Raw genomic sequence first — 20,662 nt, 5'->3', positions numbered from 1 at the left:
GCAGAAACGACGTGATGATTAATGAGTGGATAAAGATTGTAGATAGAGAGAGAAGCGACGTGATAAATAGTAGTGGATAAAGGCGATATTTAAGGAGAGAAGCGACGTGAAGCAGTGTGATTAATAAAGAGAGATTCGACGTGATGAAACAGTGGTAAAGAAAGGTGAGTAGAATTAATAATGTGGAGATGTCTTAGATGTATGTTACAGAGAGACCTGTGTATGCTGCAATCGAGATTGATGCGAACGGCGAAGGAAGACTAGGAAATGATGGAGTAATGGACGGACGGAGAGCCGAAATACGAATGAAGAGACGAGGACAACTGCACAACGTGAAAGGACATAAAGGGAGTATGAGATCCAGATGGTGAACGTTGAGGAATACTGACGTAAGAAGTATTATAAGTGTAAATCTAATTCTTACCATAACATTTGCAATATGAAAAAAATAACTTGTTGTTGTTGTTGAAGCCTGGTATCAGTATAACTAATCAAAAGGGTACCGAGAATATGTACAGTTATTTTGCGGGATGATAATTTGTGTATTTTTTGTTCTTAGATGAAAAGTCGCAGTTCTAAGTTGATATTTAGCAGGATGAATAATCGGTAAAGTGAATGCAGAGGTAAGCCGATGGAGAGAGGTGCCAGAGTGAAAGGACGAATTCGGAGACTGGAATGCTATCTCCGAAACAGCTTCATGTGTTATGTGGTTGAGTATAAGGGAGCAAAGGTATGGTATGTTGTCGTGAGTGTGGTGGTGTTAAGGTTAGCTGACTTCTAGACCTATTCTGTTTGTGTATTAATGGATTGAATGAGAAGGAAAATGTGATGTCTGGTGAGTAAGAGTCGTAGAGTAGTGTGATCAATGCACACACTCCTGTAAAGGGGATGCAACCGATCCATAACTAAAACATTATTGTGCTTTATTGTTTGATTTGGATGAACCTCGATGGCAGGTCAGGATCTGACATCATATGGATGGTTCATACATGTCCTAGAAATGTTGTTATATATAATAAAAAGGTAAAATATATAAAGAAATACTAATTTCTGTCTGTCACAAGCACAAAGGTGCATTGTATGTTGTAGATGTAGAGTCATCAGTTTCTAAAATGTTTATTGTGTTAGGATGTTAAAGTAGTTTACTATTTAACAACATGCGGTAGGTAATCGTGAGCTGTGTAGATTATTTCTTATTGTTTTGTTAGAACACTTTCAAGGGGTATTAATTTCAGACTGTCACAAGCACAAAGGTTCACTGTATATTGTAGTTTTAGAATCAACAGTTTCTAATATTTTCACTGTGATAGGATGTTAGAGTAGTCTACTATTTGATATTGTAATTATGAGCTGTATAGATTGTTTCTTATTCCTTTTATTTTTTTTTTTTACACTTTCATGTTTTGTATGAGGGATGACAGGTACAATCAATAGCACAAGTGTGGGCTGTATATAGAAAAGGCATAAATGTTGATGTTGTATGTGTAGAAAACTAGGGTGTATGATTTTATGTTTTTTAGAACAAAGATTCTTTTATTACCAATGTATCTAATAGATCATACACGTAATCAATGAGTATTTAAATACTGTAAGAATATCCTTTTGTCTGTAATGTTGCGAGATGCACGGAAGGGTCTGACTGATTGGGTGTCATAGCGCTGAGGTGTTCATGCAGAACGCGCCTGTACCTGCATAAGAAGGCCATGGGAGAGGCGACAGAGCTGCGGCACTCCCCACTCCACTGCCGGTCGAGGTACACTCCACGCGCCTGCTACAGCAGGTCAACGGCCTGGGGCGACACGCGCGTACCACTGGCCATTCATAAGTTCTGCCACCCTTACGACTGGGGAAAGTATCCCGCGGAGGCAACAGCAGGTGGTTTCTTCTGCTCAACGGCTCACGCGGAGGCGCGACGGCAGAATGAACGATGCGCGGCAGAGTCCGGCAGGCATTTCTTACCAGCAACTATTAACTAGTACTGGACTGTGGAGCCATGAAACAAGATGACTGCTCGTATGTTGCCATGAGGTGGAAAGTGAAGAACTGGTGTTTCCATGTTGTGAGTGGTGGAAAAGATTTTGTCTTTAGCAGACAGGACGATTGTTTTGTTTTGTCTTGACCACTGAACTGTGGGATCCATAAACTTTTGGCAGTGACTTGTTAAGTGTGCTTTGTGAATTGCATGTGGGACGCTTGGTATACTTAAAGAGGACAGTTGTCGTTTGGTGACTAATTAGTGTATGAACGCAAGAAACTAAAGTGTTTGTTACATTGACATTTACATTTGTAGTAGGAGACATTTCCTTAATTGGTGCGGGCATAAGTGCTGTTTGTTGAAACTTACGACTTTTAATTACACCATGAACTGAAAGGACAGAACCGTGGGTAATAGTAGTTGTAGGGCCATTTCTGGACGACCAGATTCGTGTGGGTGGTACTCTGAGAGTGACTTTGACATTTGTGTTTAATGAGTTCAAAATGCTGATTTGAGTGACTTAAAGACTTTCGTCGGGGTATACATGGGAGAGCTTTGACACTGAGACAGTGTTTCTAGCGAACCTGTTAGCAACTTTTATTGACCCCAAGAAAATCACAGAATAAAATGATTCCGTGTGACTCGCAAGATAGAGAATAATGTATTTGTACTTGTAATTGTGTAAATTTTTTTAATGTGTTTCATTCCTGAAGGGACAGCAAGTGTAATTGTATTTCATTAACATTTGTGTTTAGAATAGTTAGTGCTTTTTTGTTTGTTCTGTGTTACCGGTTCACATAGCATGTTTATTAGAATATTTGGTACAATGATGCTTTAATTATTAGCCTGTGGCGTAATACAAACGTAGTGGCTCTTGTTGCATTGGTCAGTAAGGTTGTCACAGGGGACAAGAGTTTGCATTGCACAACAAATATCCGAGTTAACTGATGCATTTTGATGCCGTGGACAGTAATGATCTTGTTGGTGTGTTGACTGAAGCCACTTATTTGCATTATTACAGTGGTGATATTTCACATTAAAGTGTAACGAAGGCTAGTCGAAATGCAAGTTCTTGTCGTCTAAATGTGTAACAACAGAGAAATGAGCAGTAGAGTAAGATACGAGAGCTACTGGTGGATTCAAGCACTTACTGCTAACTATTTATTGCGTGTATTGATCAAAGTTGATGGACTTACTAGCTCAGCAGCAGGTATTTGTACTGGTGGACAAGGATAAGGTTAAACTCACAGTCGAGTAGTGGTGGCAATTGCTTAAGTGATGATAGTTAATGAGGTATGACATGATGTCTTAGATGAACTATATTACGTAACCAGTATGTAACTTGTGGTATATATCATTGTTTTACATCTCAGTTTTATTTCTCTGTACGTTTGATGTGTATTTCAGGGTAATGGTATGGAGCCTGACATTATACATGGAACTAGTGTACGCAATTTTTTCTTTTGTTGATTTTGTTTTGTATTTAGACATTGCCGTGTAAAAGATTATTACAACGCAATTTATGAATGTTGGATTACTTGTTCTGTGTTTGGACAGTGAGCTATTTAAAATTTCATGAGTACAATTAGTATTTTTTTATTTGTCATAGAATTAGTGAAGTTTGGATTACTCATAAAAATAACGAAGATCAAAGTAACTAAGCAAATTTTTATCTCAACATTATTTTTTATTTGTATGATGTCATGTTTTATTTGTCATGTGGATTGTTGTAAATTTGTATGTGTACGTTACTCCGGATTGTGGAGAGTACAATAATGCAACAACTGTGTCAATAATTTGGTTAAGTAACAGCATTTGGTCGTCTATTTGAGGTCACCAGGGGCTAAGGTCTTCTCCTGGTTATTTTGATGACTTGCTACGTTTGTTCTAATACAGCTTTCTTAAAAAAATGTTCGGAACTACCCTCACATTGCAATGATAGTACCGTGCCACTTTTTTCTGCATGGGTAGCCGGTGGTGAAAGGGTACAGTACCGCCCAACATTGAAAATAGGTACAACATACTTCATTATTCTTGTCTGAACAACATATTTTTTATAATAATAACTCAATTTCAATTAATACAGCTAAGCCGGATACCAGTGTGGGAAGGAATGACAATTTATTTATTTAATTGATAACATGTACAGTCCCACAAAATAAATCCCTACATCCAGTTTGGTGAGATCTGTGGAATGAATGAATGTATGGTCGTCTGCTAAACCGCAGATAGTGAATGTGAATATATGATCATCTTTGAGACGATTCTTTGGCCACCTTTGGTGGGACCAAAGAGATGAAATGAAATGTGGCTGACCAATACGGTAGCAAGGTGATCCCCCAATTCGACAGAGGTGCGGTAGGACCTGAAGAACGGCCATGTTTCAGCACTCTGCCGCTGGATCTTGTGCTGTTAAGACCTGTCTTGGGTGTGCTCCGTACAGACAAAAGAGTGGAGACATGGTATGCATGTGGAATATTTAAGAGTAGTTTGAAATAATAATTTCTCTATTTCAGGAACTTTTGTGGGGAGAATTAAATGTCAGGCAGGTAATATTAATGGGATCGTAGTAATCTTCGGAAGTGACCAACGGTCACAATGAAACCACGTGTAGCAATAAGTTGAAATACTTCCTTGTGCTTAAGTTAAGCTGAATTACTAGCGTGTGTACTATAGGTTGAAGTATTTAAGAAATAAAGTGTGTAGGACTTGAAATTAGTGGCGAGTACTTCCACGTGGTGAGTACTGTGTGAGTCTCAATCTGTGTATGAGGCAAAGGATAAAGAGAAGTACTCGTCCATGGTATCAGTTGAGGTCTCGCGTGTGTGATGAATATGTTTTTAATATTACTTTGCGTGATATGATTCCGTGTGACGCTAGATTCAAACTCTGAGAGAGAAGCAAGGTGAGTCGGCCGTCTATACAGCAACGCCACTTGGCTTGCATTGCACAGGAATACGTGCATATATCTCCTGAGTTCATAGTAGGATAGTGGAATTACAAAGTGGGGCAGTGTCGTGTGAAACTGGGATAAATACTAATTGAAGTGGGAAAGCTGAAAGTGATAGTGTTGTGACTATTTATTGTGTTGTACTCCATGTTGTAGTGTGGTGTATGTCATGTAATTTGGGCATGTGTGGTTTGCATGGGAGAGTAGCAAGGTAGTTTCAAAAGATTAGTGGGTTATGCTTGTTCCTTCGGTACCGCTCGGTCTGGAGGAAAGTTTCGTTTCGTAATGATGATTGTGAGAGTCGAAGTGTGAGGTATAATAAAAGATCCACCATCCTATCCAGAAAGTGCACTGTAGCATTAAATAATTACAAGACCATAAGGTAGAGAATCACCAATGTAAAGCCATGCCCACTGGGCGGAATTTCTCATGTGTTATTATTGTAGGTTATAGAATTTGTGTGTTTAGGTTATAGAATTTATCGGAATGAATAAGATAGTGAAAAGAAAAAGATTGGTGGACTTTTCCTTCGAATTGTATGTTGTCATGATGTCCCGAATTTATAATGTGTGCGCCATTCATATTCAGTGCGGTGGCCACGTGTTGATAAAAGGGGTTAAATAAAAAAAAAAAAAGAAAATGTGGTATTGCCAGTGCGTAGTGAACAGTCAGAGTTCTGTAAATCACTGATAGTCAGATGTGCGTTTCTGTTGCGTATTATTCATACAGGAAGTTGATTAGTGACTTAATTGTGAGTAAGAGAGTTAATGTTACTCGATAAATAAGAATGAATCCACTCGCTTGGCAGACCACTCATCTTGCAGGCCTGACTGCTTGATGCCACAGTATGAGTAAGGCACGTGGGTGCCTCTCAATGTTTTATACCAATATTTCATTGTCAAAGACATTTAAAGCTAAATCTTTGAAAACTTTGGCGACTCAGTTTGAGATGAAAAAAAAAAAAACGTGTTTCACTGTTTTTCGAAATCCAACCACTAAGGGGTTGAAATACGATCAGACTGATGTCCTGACTCATCATCCCCCAGCCCAGACCGCTATGGATAGAAACATAAAATTTGGATAGGGTTTGCATCTTATACTGTAGGTATCGTTTAAAATGCGGGAGTACGTTTAATAATGGATAAAAAATTAAGAGTGCTGGTAAGCTACCACAAACAGCATAGTGAACGCATTATTGTGGCCAAGATGGACAAAAAGGCGACGCCTAACACGGTGGTACAAGTTTATATGAGAACTAGCTCTGCAGATGATGATGAAATTAATGTAATGTGTGATGAAATAAAAGAAATTATTCAGGTAGTGAAGGGAGACGACAATTTAATTGTCATGGGTGAGTAGCCCCCCCCCCCCCGCCCCTCCCCCCATGAACCATGGACCTTGCCGTTGGTGGGGAGGCTTGCGTGCCTCAGCGATACAGATAGCCGTAACGTAGGTGCAACCATAACGGAGGGGTATCTGTTGAGAGACCAGACAAACGTGTGGTTCCTGAAGAGGGGCAGCAGCCTTTTCAGTAGTTGCAAGGGCAACAGTCTGGATGATTGACTGATCTGGCCTTGTAACACTATCCAAAACGGCACTGCTGTGCTGGTACTGCGAACGGCTGAAAGCAAGGGGAAACTACGGCCGTAATTTTTCCCGAGGGCATGCAGCTTTACTGTATGATTAAATGATGATGGCATCCTCTTGGGTAAAATATTCCAGAGGTAAAATAGTCCCCCATTCGGATCTCCGGGTGAGGACTACTCAAGAGGATGTCGTTATCAGGAGAAAGAAAACTGGCATTCTACGGATCAGAGCGTGGAATGTCAGATCCCTTAATCGGGCAGGTAGGTTAGAAAATTTAAAAAGGGAAATGGATAGGTTAAAGTTAGATATAGTGGGAATTAGTGAAGTTCGGTGGCAGGAGGAACAAGACTTTTGGTCAGGCGAATACAGGGTTATAAATACAAAATCAAATAGTGGTAATGCAGGAGTAGGTTTAATAATGAATAAAAAATAGGAAGGCGGGTAAGCTACTACAAACAGCATAGTGAACGCATTATTGTGGCCAAGATAGATACGAAGCCCACGCCTACTACAGTAGTACAAGTTTATATGCCAACTAGCTCTGCAGATGACGAAGAAATTGAAGAAATGTATGATGAAATAAAAGAAATCATTCAGATAGTGAAGGGTAACGAAAATTTAATAGTCATGGGTGACTGGAATTCGGTAGTACGAAAAGGGAGAGAAGGAAACGTAGTAGGTGAATATGGATTGGGGCTAAGAAATGAAAGGCGAAGCCGCCTGGTAGTATTTTGCACAGAGCATAACTTAATCATAGCTAACACTTGGTTCAAGAATCATAAAAGAAGGCTGTATACATGGAAGAAGCATGGAGATACTGACAGGTTTCAGATAGATTATATTATGGTAAGACAGAGATTTAGGAACCAGGTTTTAAATTGTAAGACAATTGCAGGGGCATATGTGGGGTCTGACCACAATCTATTGGTTATGAACTATAGATTAAAACTGAAGAAACTGCAAAAAGGTGGGAATTTAAGGAGATGGGACCTGGATAAAGTGAAAGAACCAGAGATTGTACAGAGTTTCAGGGATGGCATAAGGGAACAATTGACAGGAATGGGGGAAAGAAATACTGTAGAAGATTAATGGGTAGCTTTGAGCGATGAAATAGTGAAGGCAGCAGAGAATCAAATAGGTAAAAAGACGAGGGCTAGTAGAAACCCTTGGGTAACAGAAGAAATATTGAATTTAATTAAAGAAAGGAGAACATATAAAAATGCAGTAAATGAAGCAGGCAAAAAGGCATACAAACGTCTCATAAATGAGATCGACAGAAAGTGCAAAATTGCTAAGAAGGGATGGCTAGAGGACAAATGTAAGGATGTAGAGGCTTATCTCACTAGGGGTAAAATAGGTACTGCCTACAGGAAAATTAAAGAGACCTTTGGAGAATAGAGAACCACTTGTATGAATATCAAGAACTCAGATGAAAACCCAGTTCTAAGCAAAGAATGGAAAGCAGAAAGGTGGAAGGAGTATATAGAGGGTCTATACAAGGGCGATGTACTTGAGGACAATATTATGTAAGAGGATGTAGATGAAGATGAAATGGGAGATACGATACTACGTGAAGAGTTTGACAGAGCACTGAAAGACCTGAGTCGAAACAAGGCCCCAGGAGTAGACAACATTCCATTAGAACTACTGACGGCCTTGGGACAGCCAGTCCTGACAAAACTCTACCATCTGGTGAGCAAGATGTATGAGACAGGCGAAATACCCACAGACTTCAAGAAGAATATAATAATTCCAATACCAAAGAAAGCAGGTGTTGACAGATGTGAAAACTACCCAACAAGTCACAGCTGCAAAATACTAACACGAATTCTTTACAGACGAATGGAAAAACTGGTAGAAGCCGACCTCGGGAAAGATCAGTTTGGATTCCGTAGAAATATTTAAACACGTGAGGCAATACTGACCTAACGACTTATCTTAGAAGAAAGATTAAGGAAAGATAAACATACGTTTCTTGTATTTGTAGAGTGAATATATTTCAAATTCTAAAGGTGGCAGGGATAAAATACAGGGAGCGAAAGGCTATTTAGAATTTGTACAGAAACATCAAAGGGAAGCAGTGGATGGGAAGGGAGTGAGACAGGGTTGTAGCCTCTCCCCTATGTTATTCAATCTGTATATTGAGCAAGCAGTAAAGGAAACAAATGAAAAATTCGGAGTAGGTATTAAAATCCATGAAGAAGACATAAAAACTTTTGAGGTTCGCCGATGACATTGCAATTCTGTCAGAGACAACAAAGGACTTGGGAGACCAGTTGAACGGAATGGACAGTGTCTTGAAAGGAGGATATAAGATAAACATCAACAAAAGCAAAACGAGGATAATGCAATTCAGTGTAATTTAGTCGGGCGATGCTGAGGGAATTAGATTAGGAAATGAGACACTTAATGTAGTAAAGAAGTTTTGCTATTTGGGTAGCAAAGTATGTGATGATGGTCGAAGTAGACAAGATATAAAATGGAGAATGGCAATGGCAAGGAAAGCGTTTCTGAAGAAGAGAAATTTGTTAACATCGAATATCGATTTAAGTGTCAGGAAGTCTTTTCTGAAAGTATTTTTATGGATTGTAGCCATGTATGGAAGTGAAACATGGACGATAAATAGTTTGGACAAGAAGAGAATAGAAGCTTTCGAAATGTGGTGCTACAGAAGAATGCTGAAGATTAGATGGGTAGAACACATAACTAATGAGGAGGTATTGAATAGAATTGGAGAGAAGAGGAGTTTGTGGCACAACTTGACAAGAAGAAGTGACCGGTTGGTAGGACATGTTCTGAGGCATCAAGGGATCACCAATTTAGAATTGGAGGGCAGCGTGGAGGATAAAAATCGTAGAGGGAGACCAAGAGATGAATACACTAAGCAGTTTCAGAAGGATGTAGGCTGCATTACGTACTGGGAGATGAAGAATCTTGCACAGGATAGAGTAGCATGGAGAGCTGCATCAAACCAGTCTCAGGACTGAAGACCACAACAACAAAAACATCGTTTAAAAAAGGACTGTCTGGAATTCCACTACTCCATTCGTAAAGGGGAGGTGGGCGGCGGGATGAAAGGCTTTTTGAAAGTATTTTTGAAACTAGAACTACGCAAATTCGTATTCGGCTTCTCAGTCAGAAAATAAAAAAATACGTTTTTAGACCTTTTTAAGGGGATAAAATAGAGGATGAGTGTCTTTTTTGAATAAAGTTATTGTTAAAGAACTACTGAAAAATTTTTAAGAGTACATACATAACGAACGGTATTTAACTTCTAAGTTAGAAATAAAAAAGAATGTGTCTCAGTGTTCCTGGAAATTCAACCCCTAAGGGAGTGCCACAATGTATGAACATTTTTAAGAAAATATTTCGTTACATTAAACTAATTTTAAAGATAAAGTTATGAAAATTGGTATTTTACTTCTTGGTCAGATATAAGGAAATATTTGTTAGGGAATGAAAGTAGCTATGGAGATATGTCCACAGGAAAAAAGGTATGATTAACAAAAACTTTGGACTTCAGCTACCATAGTGGCTTTTTGGTCAGAAGTACATTCGGAAAAGACCATGCTTAGATGGCCTTAATTACTGTGAAAAGTTAGAAGGTGTTGCAGTTAGTTAACAACGTACAAATTCTATTAAATAAAAACAAAAAAGTCTCTGCAAGACATAAAGTCCAAGCAATCGAAGTAGAGGGTGCTAAGTTAGTTAACAATAAAATTAATTTATTTTTCAAACTGATACTAATAATAAACGTGGTGAAAACCAGTTACGTTTTTAATCAAATGGGGATAAGGTCTTTGAAGCGAATGTCATTAAATGCTTCCTTCATCTTAGGAATCAAGTTGAAATATCAAGGGCTTAAGTGTAAGGTCTTTGGTGGATGGTACAGCACTTGTCAACCTAGCGATCCAACAAATAAATCACAACTTGCGCTGTATGACCTCAAACACTGGCCTGCAAAATGGTGGGTGGGTCCTGAACAAAGTGTCACTAAATTGATTCCCTAATTGATGGAAGCACTTCATGGCAATCGCTTCAGAGCTTTTGCAGGGATTCCTCGGGAAACTGAGTGCTCCACTCGAACTCTCAAGACAACTGGTGCTCCTAAGTGTATCCTAAGACTGCCACATTGCTACGGAGTCATGAATGATTTACAGTCCACTCGTTGACTGAAGCATCTGTACTCGGCAATGTTGACCAGTCGTGCTTCACACAGTGAAAATTATTTACCGACGTCACTGCGCTAGATGACATTTCTCACAATTATTCTAACGTCATAATTGTTTATTACTTTCTTAGATATTCGTCTAGTACACATATATTTACAGCTCACAACACTCAGTGTCATAAACAGTCGACTTAGTAAACACTTAACTCCATTGCTTGACACTGCAGTTTTCAAGTTATTTTGTGAAATATTAGTTCATGTCAAGACACATTTCGATGTATGTATACTTTGGAGTCACAGTCCACATTATGCAATGAAATCAGTCCACAATGAAAGCAGACACTGCACTGTTCGAACATCGCGGCATTGAAATGAGTTGATGAGATGCTAGTCCATGACAACAAATACTTCAGTGTATTTGTAATTTAATTTCGCAGTGCGCACTAAGCATCGAAAATAGTCCACTAAGAAAATCTGTCTCTTCAGTGTCTATTTTCGTAGCTTTCACGTTATTAATTTCTGAGACTCCTTTATTACTGCTCCCGCCCTGCCCTGCCCTCCGCCATACACCGTCAGGTGGCTTACGGAGTATGGATGTAGATGTAGATGTAGAGGCTTTACATAGCGGAAAATTTATACTTTCACAACTCGTCTCTCTCGTGAAATATTACATAGATTACAATGTTCTAATTTTTTTTTTCAATACGCAATTTTATGCACGTAAAAGTATTTTGTTCAGAAATAATAACATGTTATCAGTGTTACTGTATTTTATCCAGACAACTACAGTTCAATCAGGTAAATACTGGGGATGACTTTCGAGTGATAATAAAACAATTACTTTAAATATTCAGGAAAGACATCGTCCGGAATAAGCCCATTTTGTGGGAGTTGGCCAGCTCCCGGACCAAATTTCGGTTTCGGAAGTGTAACTGGGAAATTAGTTAGTCATCTGAGGCCTTAAGATTGGTAACGAGCTACCCAATGATAGAGTTCGTATCCAAAGTTCACAGTCGAGGGTTCGCTGTCTGGCGCGGAGTTGAATGTCACAGTATCCTTATCGGAGTTTGGTACATGCAAAAATATGAACTGTTTGTACTCAAATCTTAATTTATGATCTTAATCTTTTCTAACAAGAGATACAACTGTGGGACAGGTCAAAGTTTTTAAACAACTAGGACTCTAGGTTATAATTTAAGTTTAGACAAATACAATGACACAAGCCTCAAAATTAAATCGTAAGTTAGTTTATGCGGTACTCTTTAAATAATGTTAGCAAATCCAGTGTTCAGTCACTGATAGAAGGTTATAAAACCATTGCAACTCCTATTGTCTTTTATTGAGCAGAGTGCTGGACGCGTATAGGAAAAAAATGAAAAATCCAGGGACGAGAAATGAAGTTCTTTACTCGATTTTACAAATATGGTACACAATATGAAGAAATAAGACTCGGACTACTTTGATATCCTTGAAGACGGAACAGTTGTAAAAGACTAAACTTCAGAGTTGTTGTTATTCGTTATGGTGATGATGACGATGATGATAATAATTAAAGTTATTTACTTACTTTGTAAAGTGAGTATCTATGACAACAATTACCCTCAACTTGCTAAAATAATGTCAGAAAGTACGTTTTTGGCAAGCATGACTTTCTCAAGGGAGCCACAGACAGTTGTGTCAAATTCCTGCTGTGCTGACGCAAAATGTTTACGTTCTTGTTTGAATTGTCGTGAATAAGAATGCGTAATAGGTCTCGTTTTCCGAGTAGAGTGTGCCTTTTTTTGGAAACAATAACATCTTCTCGTATAATTTAAACTGTATTTTCGACATCATTCCCAAACAATTTTCAGAATTGTAGTTATGTGTGAGGTGTCAACTGCATACATTTTAATTGAACAGAAATGGAATGGAACTTGAATACAGTAACTGGCTGATAAACTGGCCTTGGAGAGTAAGGAGGACCGCGCCATAGCATAGCTTACATGAATGTTCAAATATTTATTATGCAGATGTATGATTAAATGCTGTTGTGATAGGGTAGACGGTGCTTGAACTAAGGAGACTGAGGTCGAGCTCATGGATGTATCAAAAAGATGAGGCTCACCGCCCATAAAGAAAGAAAAACTACGTATCAAGCTTCTATAATTCTGTTTGGACATCTTCGTTCAAGCACCCAAGTTGTCAGACAGGGTGTAAAGTTCTCATTTGTTTTCTGCTATTGTAAATAATTCACCTTCACTGTACTGGGACAAAGATGAGTGAGCGCACTGCGTGAGTTGTGTTTAGTTTTATATGTAGTTGACTTGCCAGTCAGTCAGTTGTGCAACTTTGGGCACTCATTTGAGGCATAGTATCAAGTAGTTGACTTTTTCGGAGAAATAGAACCGTTACGTGTGAATATGGGAGGAACTATTTGGAATACTTTATTAAGGATATGAAAACTCATATACATTACTTTCTTGTACTTTATATTGATGGTTACGATTTTGGGAAAAATTTGAACAGTGTGTTTATAGTTTTTATAATGAGAGAATTTTGTAACTGTTAGGAACTTCTTATGTTGTGTTGCCTTTTTCTCAATAATCAGAGTTTGATTTCTCAAGAACGATTTTCTTTAGGGTAAAACTCACCTCTGTGATTCATAGTAAACTTGATAAGATGTTGTCGTGAGTGCAATGTACTTTACGCCACACGAACTCACATATTGTTGCTGCCAAACAAATTTAGAGTTGATTATTTATCTTTAGATGCTACATCTGCTGATAAATATTTGGTTTAGAGAACGTCAGTACTACAAACACAAATACAGCATTCTGAGAAAGATGTAAGACACTTTAATTTCACGACGGATCTCACCTTGCATTCTCGTGTGAACCATGTTTAGTCAGTATTGTCAGGTGTTGTGCTAACTAGAACATTAATTTTCAGTGAAGAGTGTTGGTAATTTCAAACAGTTATTTTCTTCCTAGTAGAGCAGTGATTTATTTTTGTGCATTTTTGCACGTTTCGTTCATAATGTACCTCGGTACCGAGTTTTAGTGATGCAGTTTTCATTTAGCACGCAATTAGTTTCTTTTGGTATTCACTTAGATTCGTTTTCTTTATTTCAGATTTTGTATTTCATGAAATTTCGTTTTATTTTACGACACTGTTCACATGCGAAACATAGGGCCGACCAATAGTCAGTTTTGCTCAGCGATTGAATAGTATACTTAAAATACAAATTACACGAGGAGAACGGTTTTGAAATAGGTATATTCCGTTTTCTTACATACAGACAATATTTTGAAGAAAGCGTACACACTTTGATCCTTTTCGCCAAGGATATTCCTCTGGTTTCTCTTTGTTTAAGTGGTTACACTGCAAGACAGTTTCTCGAGAGCAGATCAGCGCTACACGTATATGTTCTAACACTGGTATTCTCTCTTTCAGCTGCTGTGATTTCTTTGTCATTTTTGTGTAAATATTTTTCTCCTTTTGCAAAAATATCGAGTGTGAAGACCTTTGTTGCGTAGACAGACAATAGTACAAACAGCCTGAATTGTTTGTGTTACATGGATGTTTTCGCATATATTTCCGTTTCGAAAAAGAATTTATTACTTTGGTTATTTAACTGCCAATAGAGATTTTGTTTGATAATTCAGTTTTTACATTTCACCATTATTGCTAGCAACACAGTATTACGTCGTGCCAGTAGATTGAAAACCATGTCACGAAGTAATGAAGCAATTATTAATGAAACAGAACAAGCACAACAGTCTTTACACAGAAATAGTTTATCTGAGGTTTCAGAGAACGCAAATAACTGTGCAACTCAGATCAGCTCTTTAGTGGTAAATGCAGCAGAACAGATATGCAACAGTGAAAAAGAAATGTCAGCAGATGAATTGGCAAGGAAAAAGTCGCCTCAGCTATGCGAAATTTCGCAACAACCAGTTACTAAGGAAGTCTGTTCGGTTTTTGCTTCAGTTTCTCTTAAACAGTTCATCAGCCAGTTTCAGTTGCTTGAATACACGCTCAGTCGTTGCAGCTCCAGTAAACATGAATACGCAAATTAATAATCCAAATTTGTTAGGGTTGCTACAAAACATGAATAAATCCTGGAAAGACAAGAGTAGAACACTTGAACAAAACGCAGAGCACTTGAAATAAACACAAAATGACATGCAAAGAATTATTAAGGTATCAAGGAATTTGAGAAGAAACAGCTAAACTTTTCTGTAGAAATACGACAAGAGATTAGAGATGAATTACATCCTATTATTACGACGATAAGCGGCCTTGAAACCGAACAAAATAATTTTAAAAAATAGGTAACAGAACAACAAAGAAGAGCTTATCGCAAAAATAAATATCACTTTACCGAGCGCAATAGTCTCACAACTCTCAGAACTTCATGACAACCGTAATATCATTGTAAACAATTAGTGAACAGGTAGACTCATGAAAACTGAACTCTGACGAGCAAAAAGAACGATTCTGCATGTTATCAAAGAATGTCTAAGATTCGAAAACAAAGATGGCGCATTTCTCTACAAGTTCGGCCAATGATTCTGATGTCACGCATCCTGTAGTGTATTCAGGCACAACAGAGTGTGTCAGTCAGCAACGGAAAAAGGACATAAAAGAAATGCGCGAACAGTTGAAATGTATCTAGTGCAAACTCGTAGTAATGACGGCACTAATGACTTTGCCCATTCACACCCACGATCTGAAACTTGTGATGAAACTAACAATTTGTGACGTCTTTGTGGCTTTCTTAGGGAACAATACTTTACAACATGACACGATACTGAGCTGCCCGTTGGCCACAACAAATTCCGGCTCTCACCAAAGCGACGATTTCGAATACGAGCAGTTTCTCACTGTCCGTAAATTCAAAATTTTCGAAACTTTGGCAACGACATTCACCTCCAAGCCGGGCTACATCAATTTTTGTTTTCAGTAGCAACAAACTGGCATTTAGGCCACAAACTGGAAATCATATATGGATATCTCGAAAGCGGGCCAGCCGTGGGAATGCGATCTGTAATGAGAGACTGTCAAATCGAAGCTGATTTTTACCGCACTTTCTTGTATGCCCATTGGTCGCAAGCTACTCACGATTGAGTAAAGTACAATACAAGAATGATGAAAATTTTTCTTCAATCCGAGTTTTCAAGCCCAGCCACATATCATGAGGAGATGTTGCGTAGGAACCAGCATCTCACAAATCCACCTGAGTTGATACGCATTTGCTTGTCAAAAAAGACTTCACATTTGCGCCACGTAATATTGGCAGGATGCTACGACGACGACCTAGATGCTTCCAACGTTTGCTACAACAACTGGAACTAGACTTCGACAAGCGTATCACTAGAAAATATGACAACAGACATCGTGACTCGTGACGTTCTTTCCTCCGCACGATCATAGAAATGACGAACACTCTCACAAAACTCATTATCACGGAAACTACTAAAGGTGACAAAACAGGCATCATCCGTATGATTCACATTGGAAAAACCAGAACAATTATCGTGACATAAGCCATTTCGGTTATGACCATCATGAGGACGTTAATCGACAGAACAGACGCTATGATAACGAGCACAGACACTATCACAGTAATCAGTGCAACAACAGATGCAACTCGTATTCTAATGAGTACAATTCTGATCGATCAAGCCCACAGAACTCATGGCAGTACAGAAATTACGTAGACCGTTATCAAAATGGGGAACATTGTCAAAACAATAACAAATAATAATACAGCCAACAATGGCAAAACGCAAGTAGCTGAAGCCCGCCGCGACAGGTAGAGACAGTTGAAGTGAGACCCCCCTAACCCGGCGAATAATCAGCGGTGTTGAAATAACGCTCAGCAGTGACTTGAAGCTCCGGCGGATGATGAGATTAAAGACAATACTGGAAACATTGCTGCCGAAACAGTAAATTTCGTTTGTCTTGAAGATATAAGACATATTTTAATTCGAGAATCAGATAATACACAGAACGCTATCTCACATCGAGTGATACATGTTTCTTCAGGTAAAATCACTTTGTCCGCTGTTCTTGACTTAGGTAGCCCCATATCTGGGATTAGTGAAATAGTATTCAACCGATGTACAAAGACGACAGCCTGTCCTACCTCACTTTTACGCAAAATCAAACTTCAAGGCGCTATTCCACCGGAAGTACTGATTTACGACATGAAACTTGTTTCGATTTCACATGTCAAGGCCATAAACTTGTAATGAGTTTTTTAATTGTACCGCTTTTGTTGACAGAAATGATATTTGCATCAAACTTTTTAAATGAACATAAAGCAATTTTAAAATTTAATGATGCTGAGATAATAACAGAAGCTGAAGGAAACTCTATTACTTTGAAATTAGATCTCAAGACAAGATGAAGAAGTGAATCGTTAGTGGTTCTTGTAGACTATGCAACACGTTATCCAGCTAAATTCTTTTACGATGATAAAAGTTGTTCACGCTCTTCTGGTGATGACATTGATCAGAAAATAGATGTACACAGTCTGATTCAAGTGAAAATAGATCACCATAAAGAAACTATAACAGGTTTTCAGTACAAATTTTAAGGGAAGATCACAACAAGTTTTGTGTTAAGCCACATATTATTCCTGTTCACTGCATATATTATTGCTGTTTACTACTGACGGGCTACAGTGACACATGTGAACACACCAGCCGCACCCATGAGCTACGTGTTTGGTTGAATTTAGTACAGTAGGGCACGTAGAGTATTTGAGGGACCTCTTCTGGCGACACTGAGACAGTGGTTTGTGGTTCTGTTATTTCACTAGCATATGATCAAGTTTCACACATATTAAGTCGTTGAAGTACTCTTCGAATACTATTCCTAGTGCCACAGAAAGGGTATACAGTTCCAGTAAAAATCATTCTGGTGTGATGGCAGCTATAGCCGTAAGAAATTCTTGCGTGTGACAGAAAAATCGCCACATTGTCCGCTATGACGCTGTGAATACCGCATCTAGAAATATTTAATCCTTATGGATGTACAGAGTGTTGGGAAATTATTCATTCAGATATATTATGTATCGCCGTGCGGGATTAGCCGAGCGGTCTAGGGCGCTGCAGCCTTGGACTGTGCGGCTGGTCCCGGTGGAGGTTCGAGTTCTCCCTCGGGCATGGGTGTGTGTGTTTGTCCTTAGGCTGATTTAGGTTAAGTAGTGTGTAAGCTTAGGGACTGATGACTATAACAGTTAAGTTCCATAAGATTTCACACAAAAAAAAAACAAATATTTTATGTATCAAAACAAAATCGCGGTCATGTTTTTGCACACTAAGACAAAACAATCAAAACAAATATATTTCGCTAAGGACTTATGGTCTCTGAATACAACTTTAACGTTAAGGAACACTTTTCTTAGTAGTTCTTACGCAAGCTTTTGTATGGTGTCGATGACAGGGTATGTGTACTGGCATTCAAAACTACTCTGTGTGCGGATGGTTCGCCACCCAGGCCACCTTACCTCACATTTCTAGATTTGTTCCTCTGGCAGCATATGAAGCAGTTGGTCTATGAAACTCTTGTAGAAACAGAAGAAGACCTCGGCGCCAAAATTGACATCGCCGCTAGGAAAAATGCCGACATGCCAGGAATCTCCAAAAGGACACTACAGTCAATGATCGGAAGATCTACTGCGTGCATACACGCCTATGGTCGTGCATTCGAGCGGTTCCTGTGAATGCCACTGATGTAATTAGCGTTATAAACGTCCTTATGTATAAATTGTTCCAAGCATCAAAAATTATCGTTAGGGGCCATACGTACCATAACTAAATACAGTTTTTGATGTCTTTACCTCCTGTATAGATTCGAACGAATAGTTCAGGAGCACCCTGTATCTGGGTGGCCTCCAAGCTACCTCAACCCGTACACCGTTACATAGCTCATATGTGGCTTAACATTCATTGCAGTCGTATACAGAGTGATTCGGTATACAGGGTGATCCGGTTGCCCCTGCCGATTCGTTTTATGCAACCCGCACTACTTCGTTATCAGGACCGGTATCCAAACCAGAGCTTTGGGCGGCTGTTAGCAAACCGAATGATACTATAAAAAATACAAGTGAGCATCGACCATGAGTTACACTGTACTTTTGGACGAAGATAAATCTTCGTTTTGCCACACTTATCCAGGTGCCTTCAACTTCTTTTGAAATTAAAGGTTTAGTCATACAGGTTTTGGATATCTCTGTATGTTTACTCCCTTTAAAAGTAAATAGCTCAAAAACGATACCTTACGAAGTGTTTTTCACCATCGCAAACAACTAAATTAACAGAAGATATCAAAATGTGAACTGTAGAAGCAACAACTTTCTGGTATATAGTCTCTGGCTTTGGTATTTACATTTAAACTGGTAGCATTTCAGCGCACCTGCATAATGTGGAAAGGGATGGCACCAACATACAAGGTGATTCCGTGGTGATGTTACAAACTTTCAATGCTGATGGAAAAGGATAAATGTATCAATCTGAAGTAAGGAACCCTAGTCTGGAACGACTGAGTCGAAGGGTGTAAGCGATTGTCGTTTCGATACCTCTGACATTGGAATACATGTACCGGTATCATTTTTGCTAAGATTTTAGGGTAGGGTAATCCCAAAGAACACAAAGGTTCCAATACGATGGAGCCCCACCTCACTTTGGACTGAGGTTTTGTGGACATATGGATCAGACATTCACTGAAAAGAGGATACGCAAAGGAAGTCCTGTTTCGAGACCAGCACGTTTACCTGGTCTCACTCCGCTTTATTTCCTCTTGTCTGGCCTTGTGAAGAGTCTTGTGCACATCTGTCGGGACTGAAGAGGGTCTTCTGGCAAGAATTTTCGCTGCCTGCGATACTGTTCAGACGACACCAGGGATATTAGAACAGCTTCGACAAAGCTTTTTGTGAAGATGCGATGCCAGCATTTACATTGAGGGACACTGTTTTAAACAACTGTTGGAAACGTAATAGCTCGCGAAACTTGTGCAGGTAAATGGAATTCATAATTACTGTACCGTTGGCTTAGGATTTTCGCTCTCTCACACATCAAATTACGTGCGCCGTTACTAGTCCATCCACAGGTGAAATTATCTGAGTATATTGGGGGTATTCAGCGAGAACGCTGTACGCCATGATCTGTGTTCGGAAGTAGGGGACCTGAGTTCGAGCAGTGCGGGAGGCTAAGGCAGAACTCGAGTAGGTTTTCGTTTATACATTTCGACTCGGTAGTTTGCGGACTAGGCTTCCTTACTTAAGACTGATACATTTACCCTTCTCCATCATCCCTGAAAGTTTGTAATACCACCACGGAATCACCGTGTCGAAGGAAAGAATACACACCAGGTTTCAGATTCAGAAATCGCATTTGGACATTGTTTATTAGAAGACTGTGTTATGCCACGAGTAAGAACGATAAACCTGAAACGTCCCCTTAGAAAAAATTATGAATTACAGTGCTGATATACCTCTTAAGTCATTTGATTTTCAAATAGCTGAACAGAACTGAACGTACTCAGACATTTTTCTCTTTACTTATTCTGATCAACACTAAACTGACACACAATATTTTTCGCGCAACGCAGTCTGCTTTCAATAATCCTTACAAAGGAATGGCCCTGACTAACAATAACCTATACCTTTCACGAATCATTTACCTCACAAAAATCTTCGTTACTCAAAATTCTGCAATACAGCGAGCGCCAATACTTCCAGCTTAATAAAGGATTCTAACTCCTGAAGGTACTAACTATTGATAGGCTTAGTTACCAAATGAAATATTTTGATAGAGAACAAACAATGTATTTATCTTAATAGTGTTCAAAAGTCATCATACATATGTCAGTTCATGATATACAATATTACAAATTTACTCTTTCTGATGGACACACATCCAGATCGTCCGCTCTCAAAATTCTGCCATCTCTCTCCCCACATCCACCACTGCTGGTGGCTCACCTCCAA

This window comes from Schistocerca serialis, chromosome 4 (genome assembly GCF_023864345.2).
Source record: "Schistocerca serialis cubense isolate TAMUIC-IGC-003099 chromosome 4, iqSchSeri2.2, whole genome shotgun sequence".
NCBI classification, from domain to species: Eukaryota; Metazoa; Arthropoda; class Insecta; order Orthoptera; family Acrididae; genus Schistocerca; species Schistocerca serialis.
Note: the sequence above shows the minus strand (reverse complement) of the source record.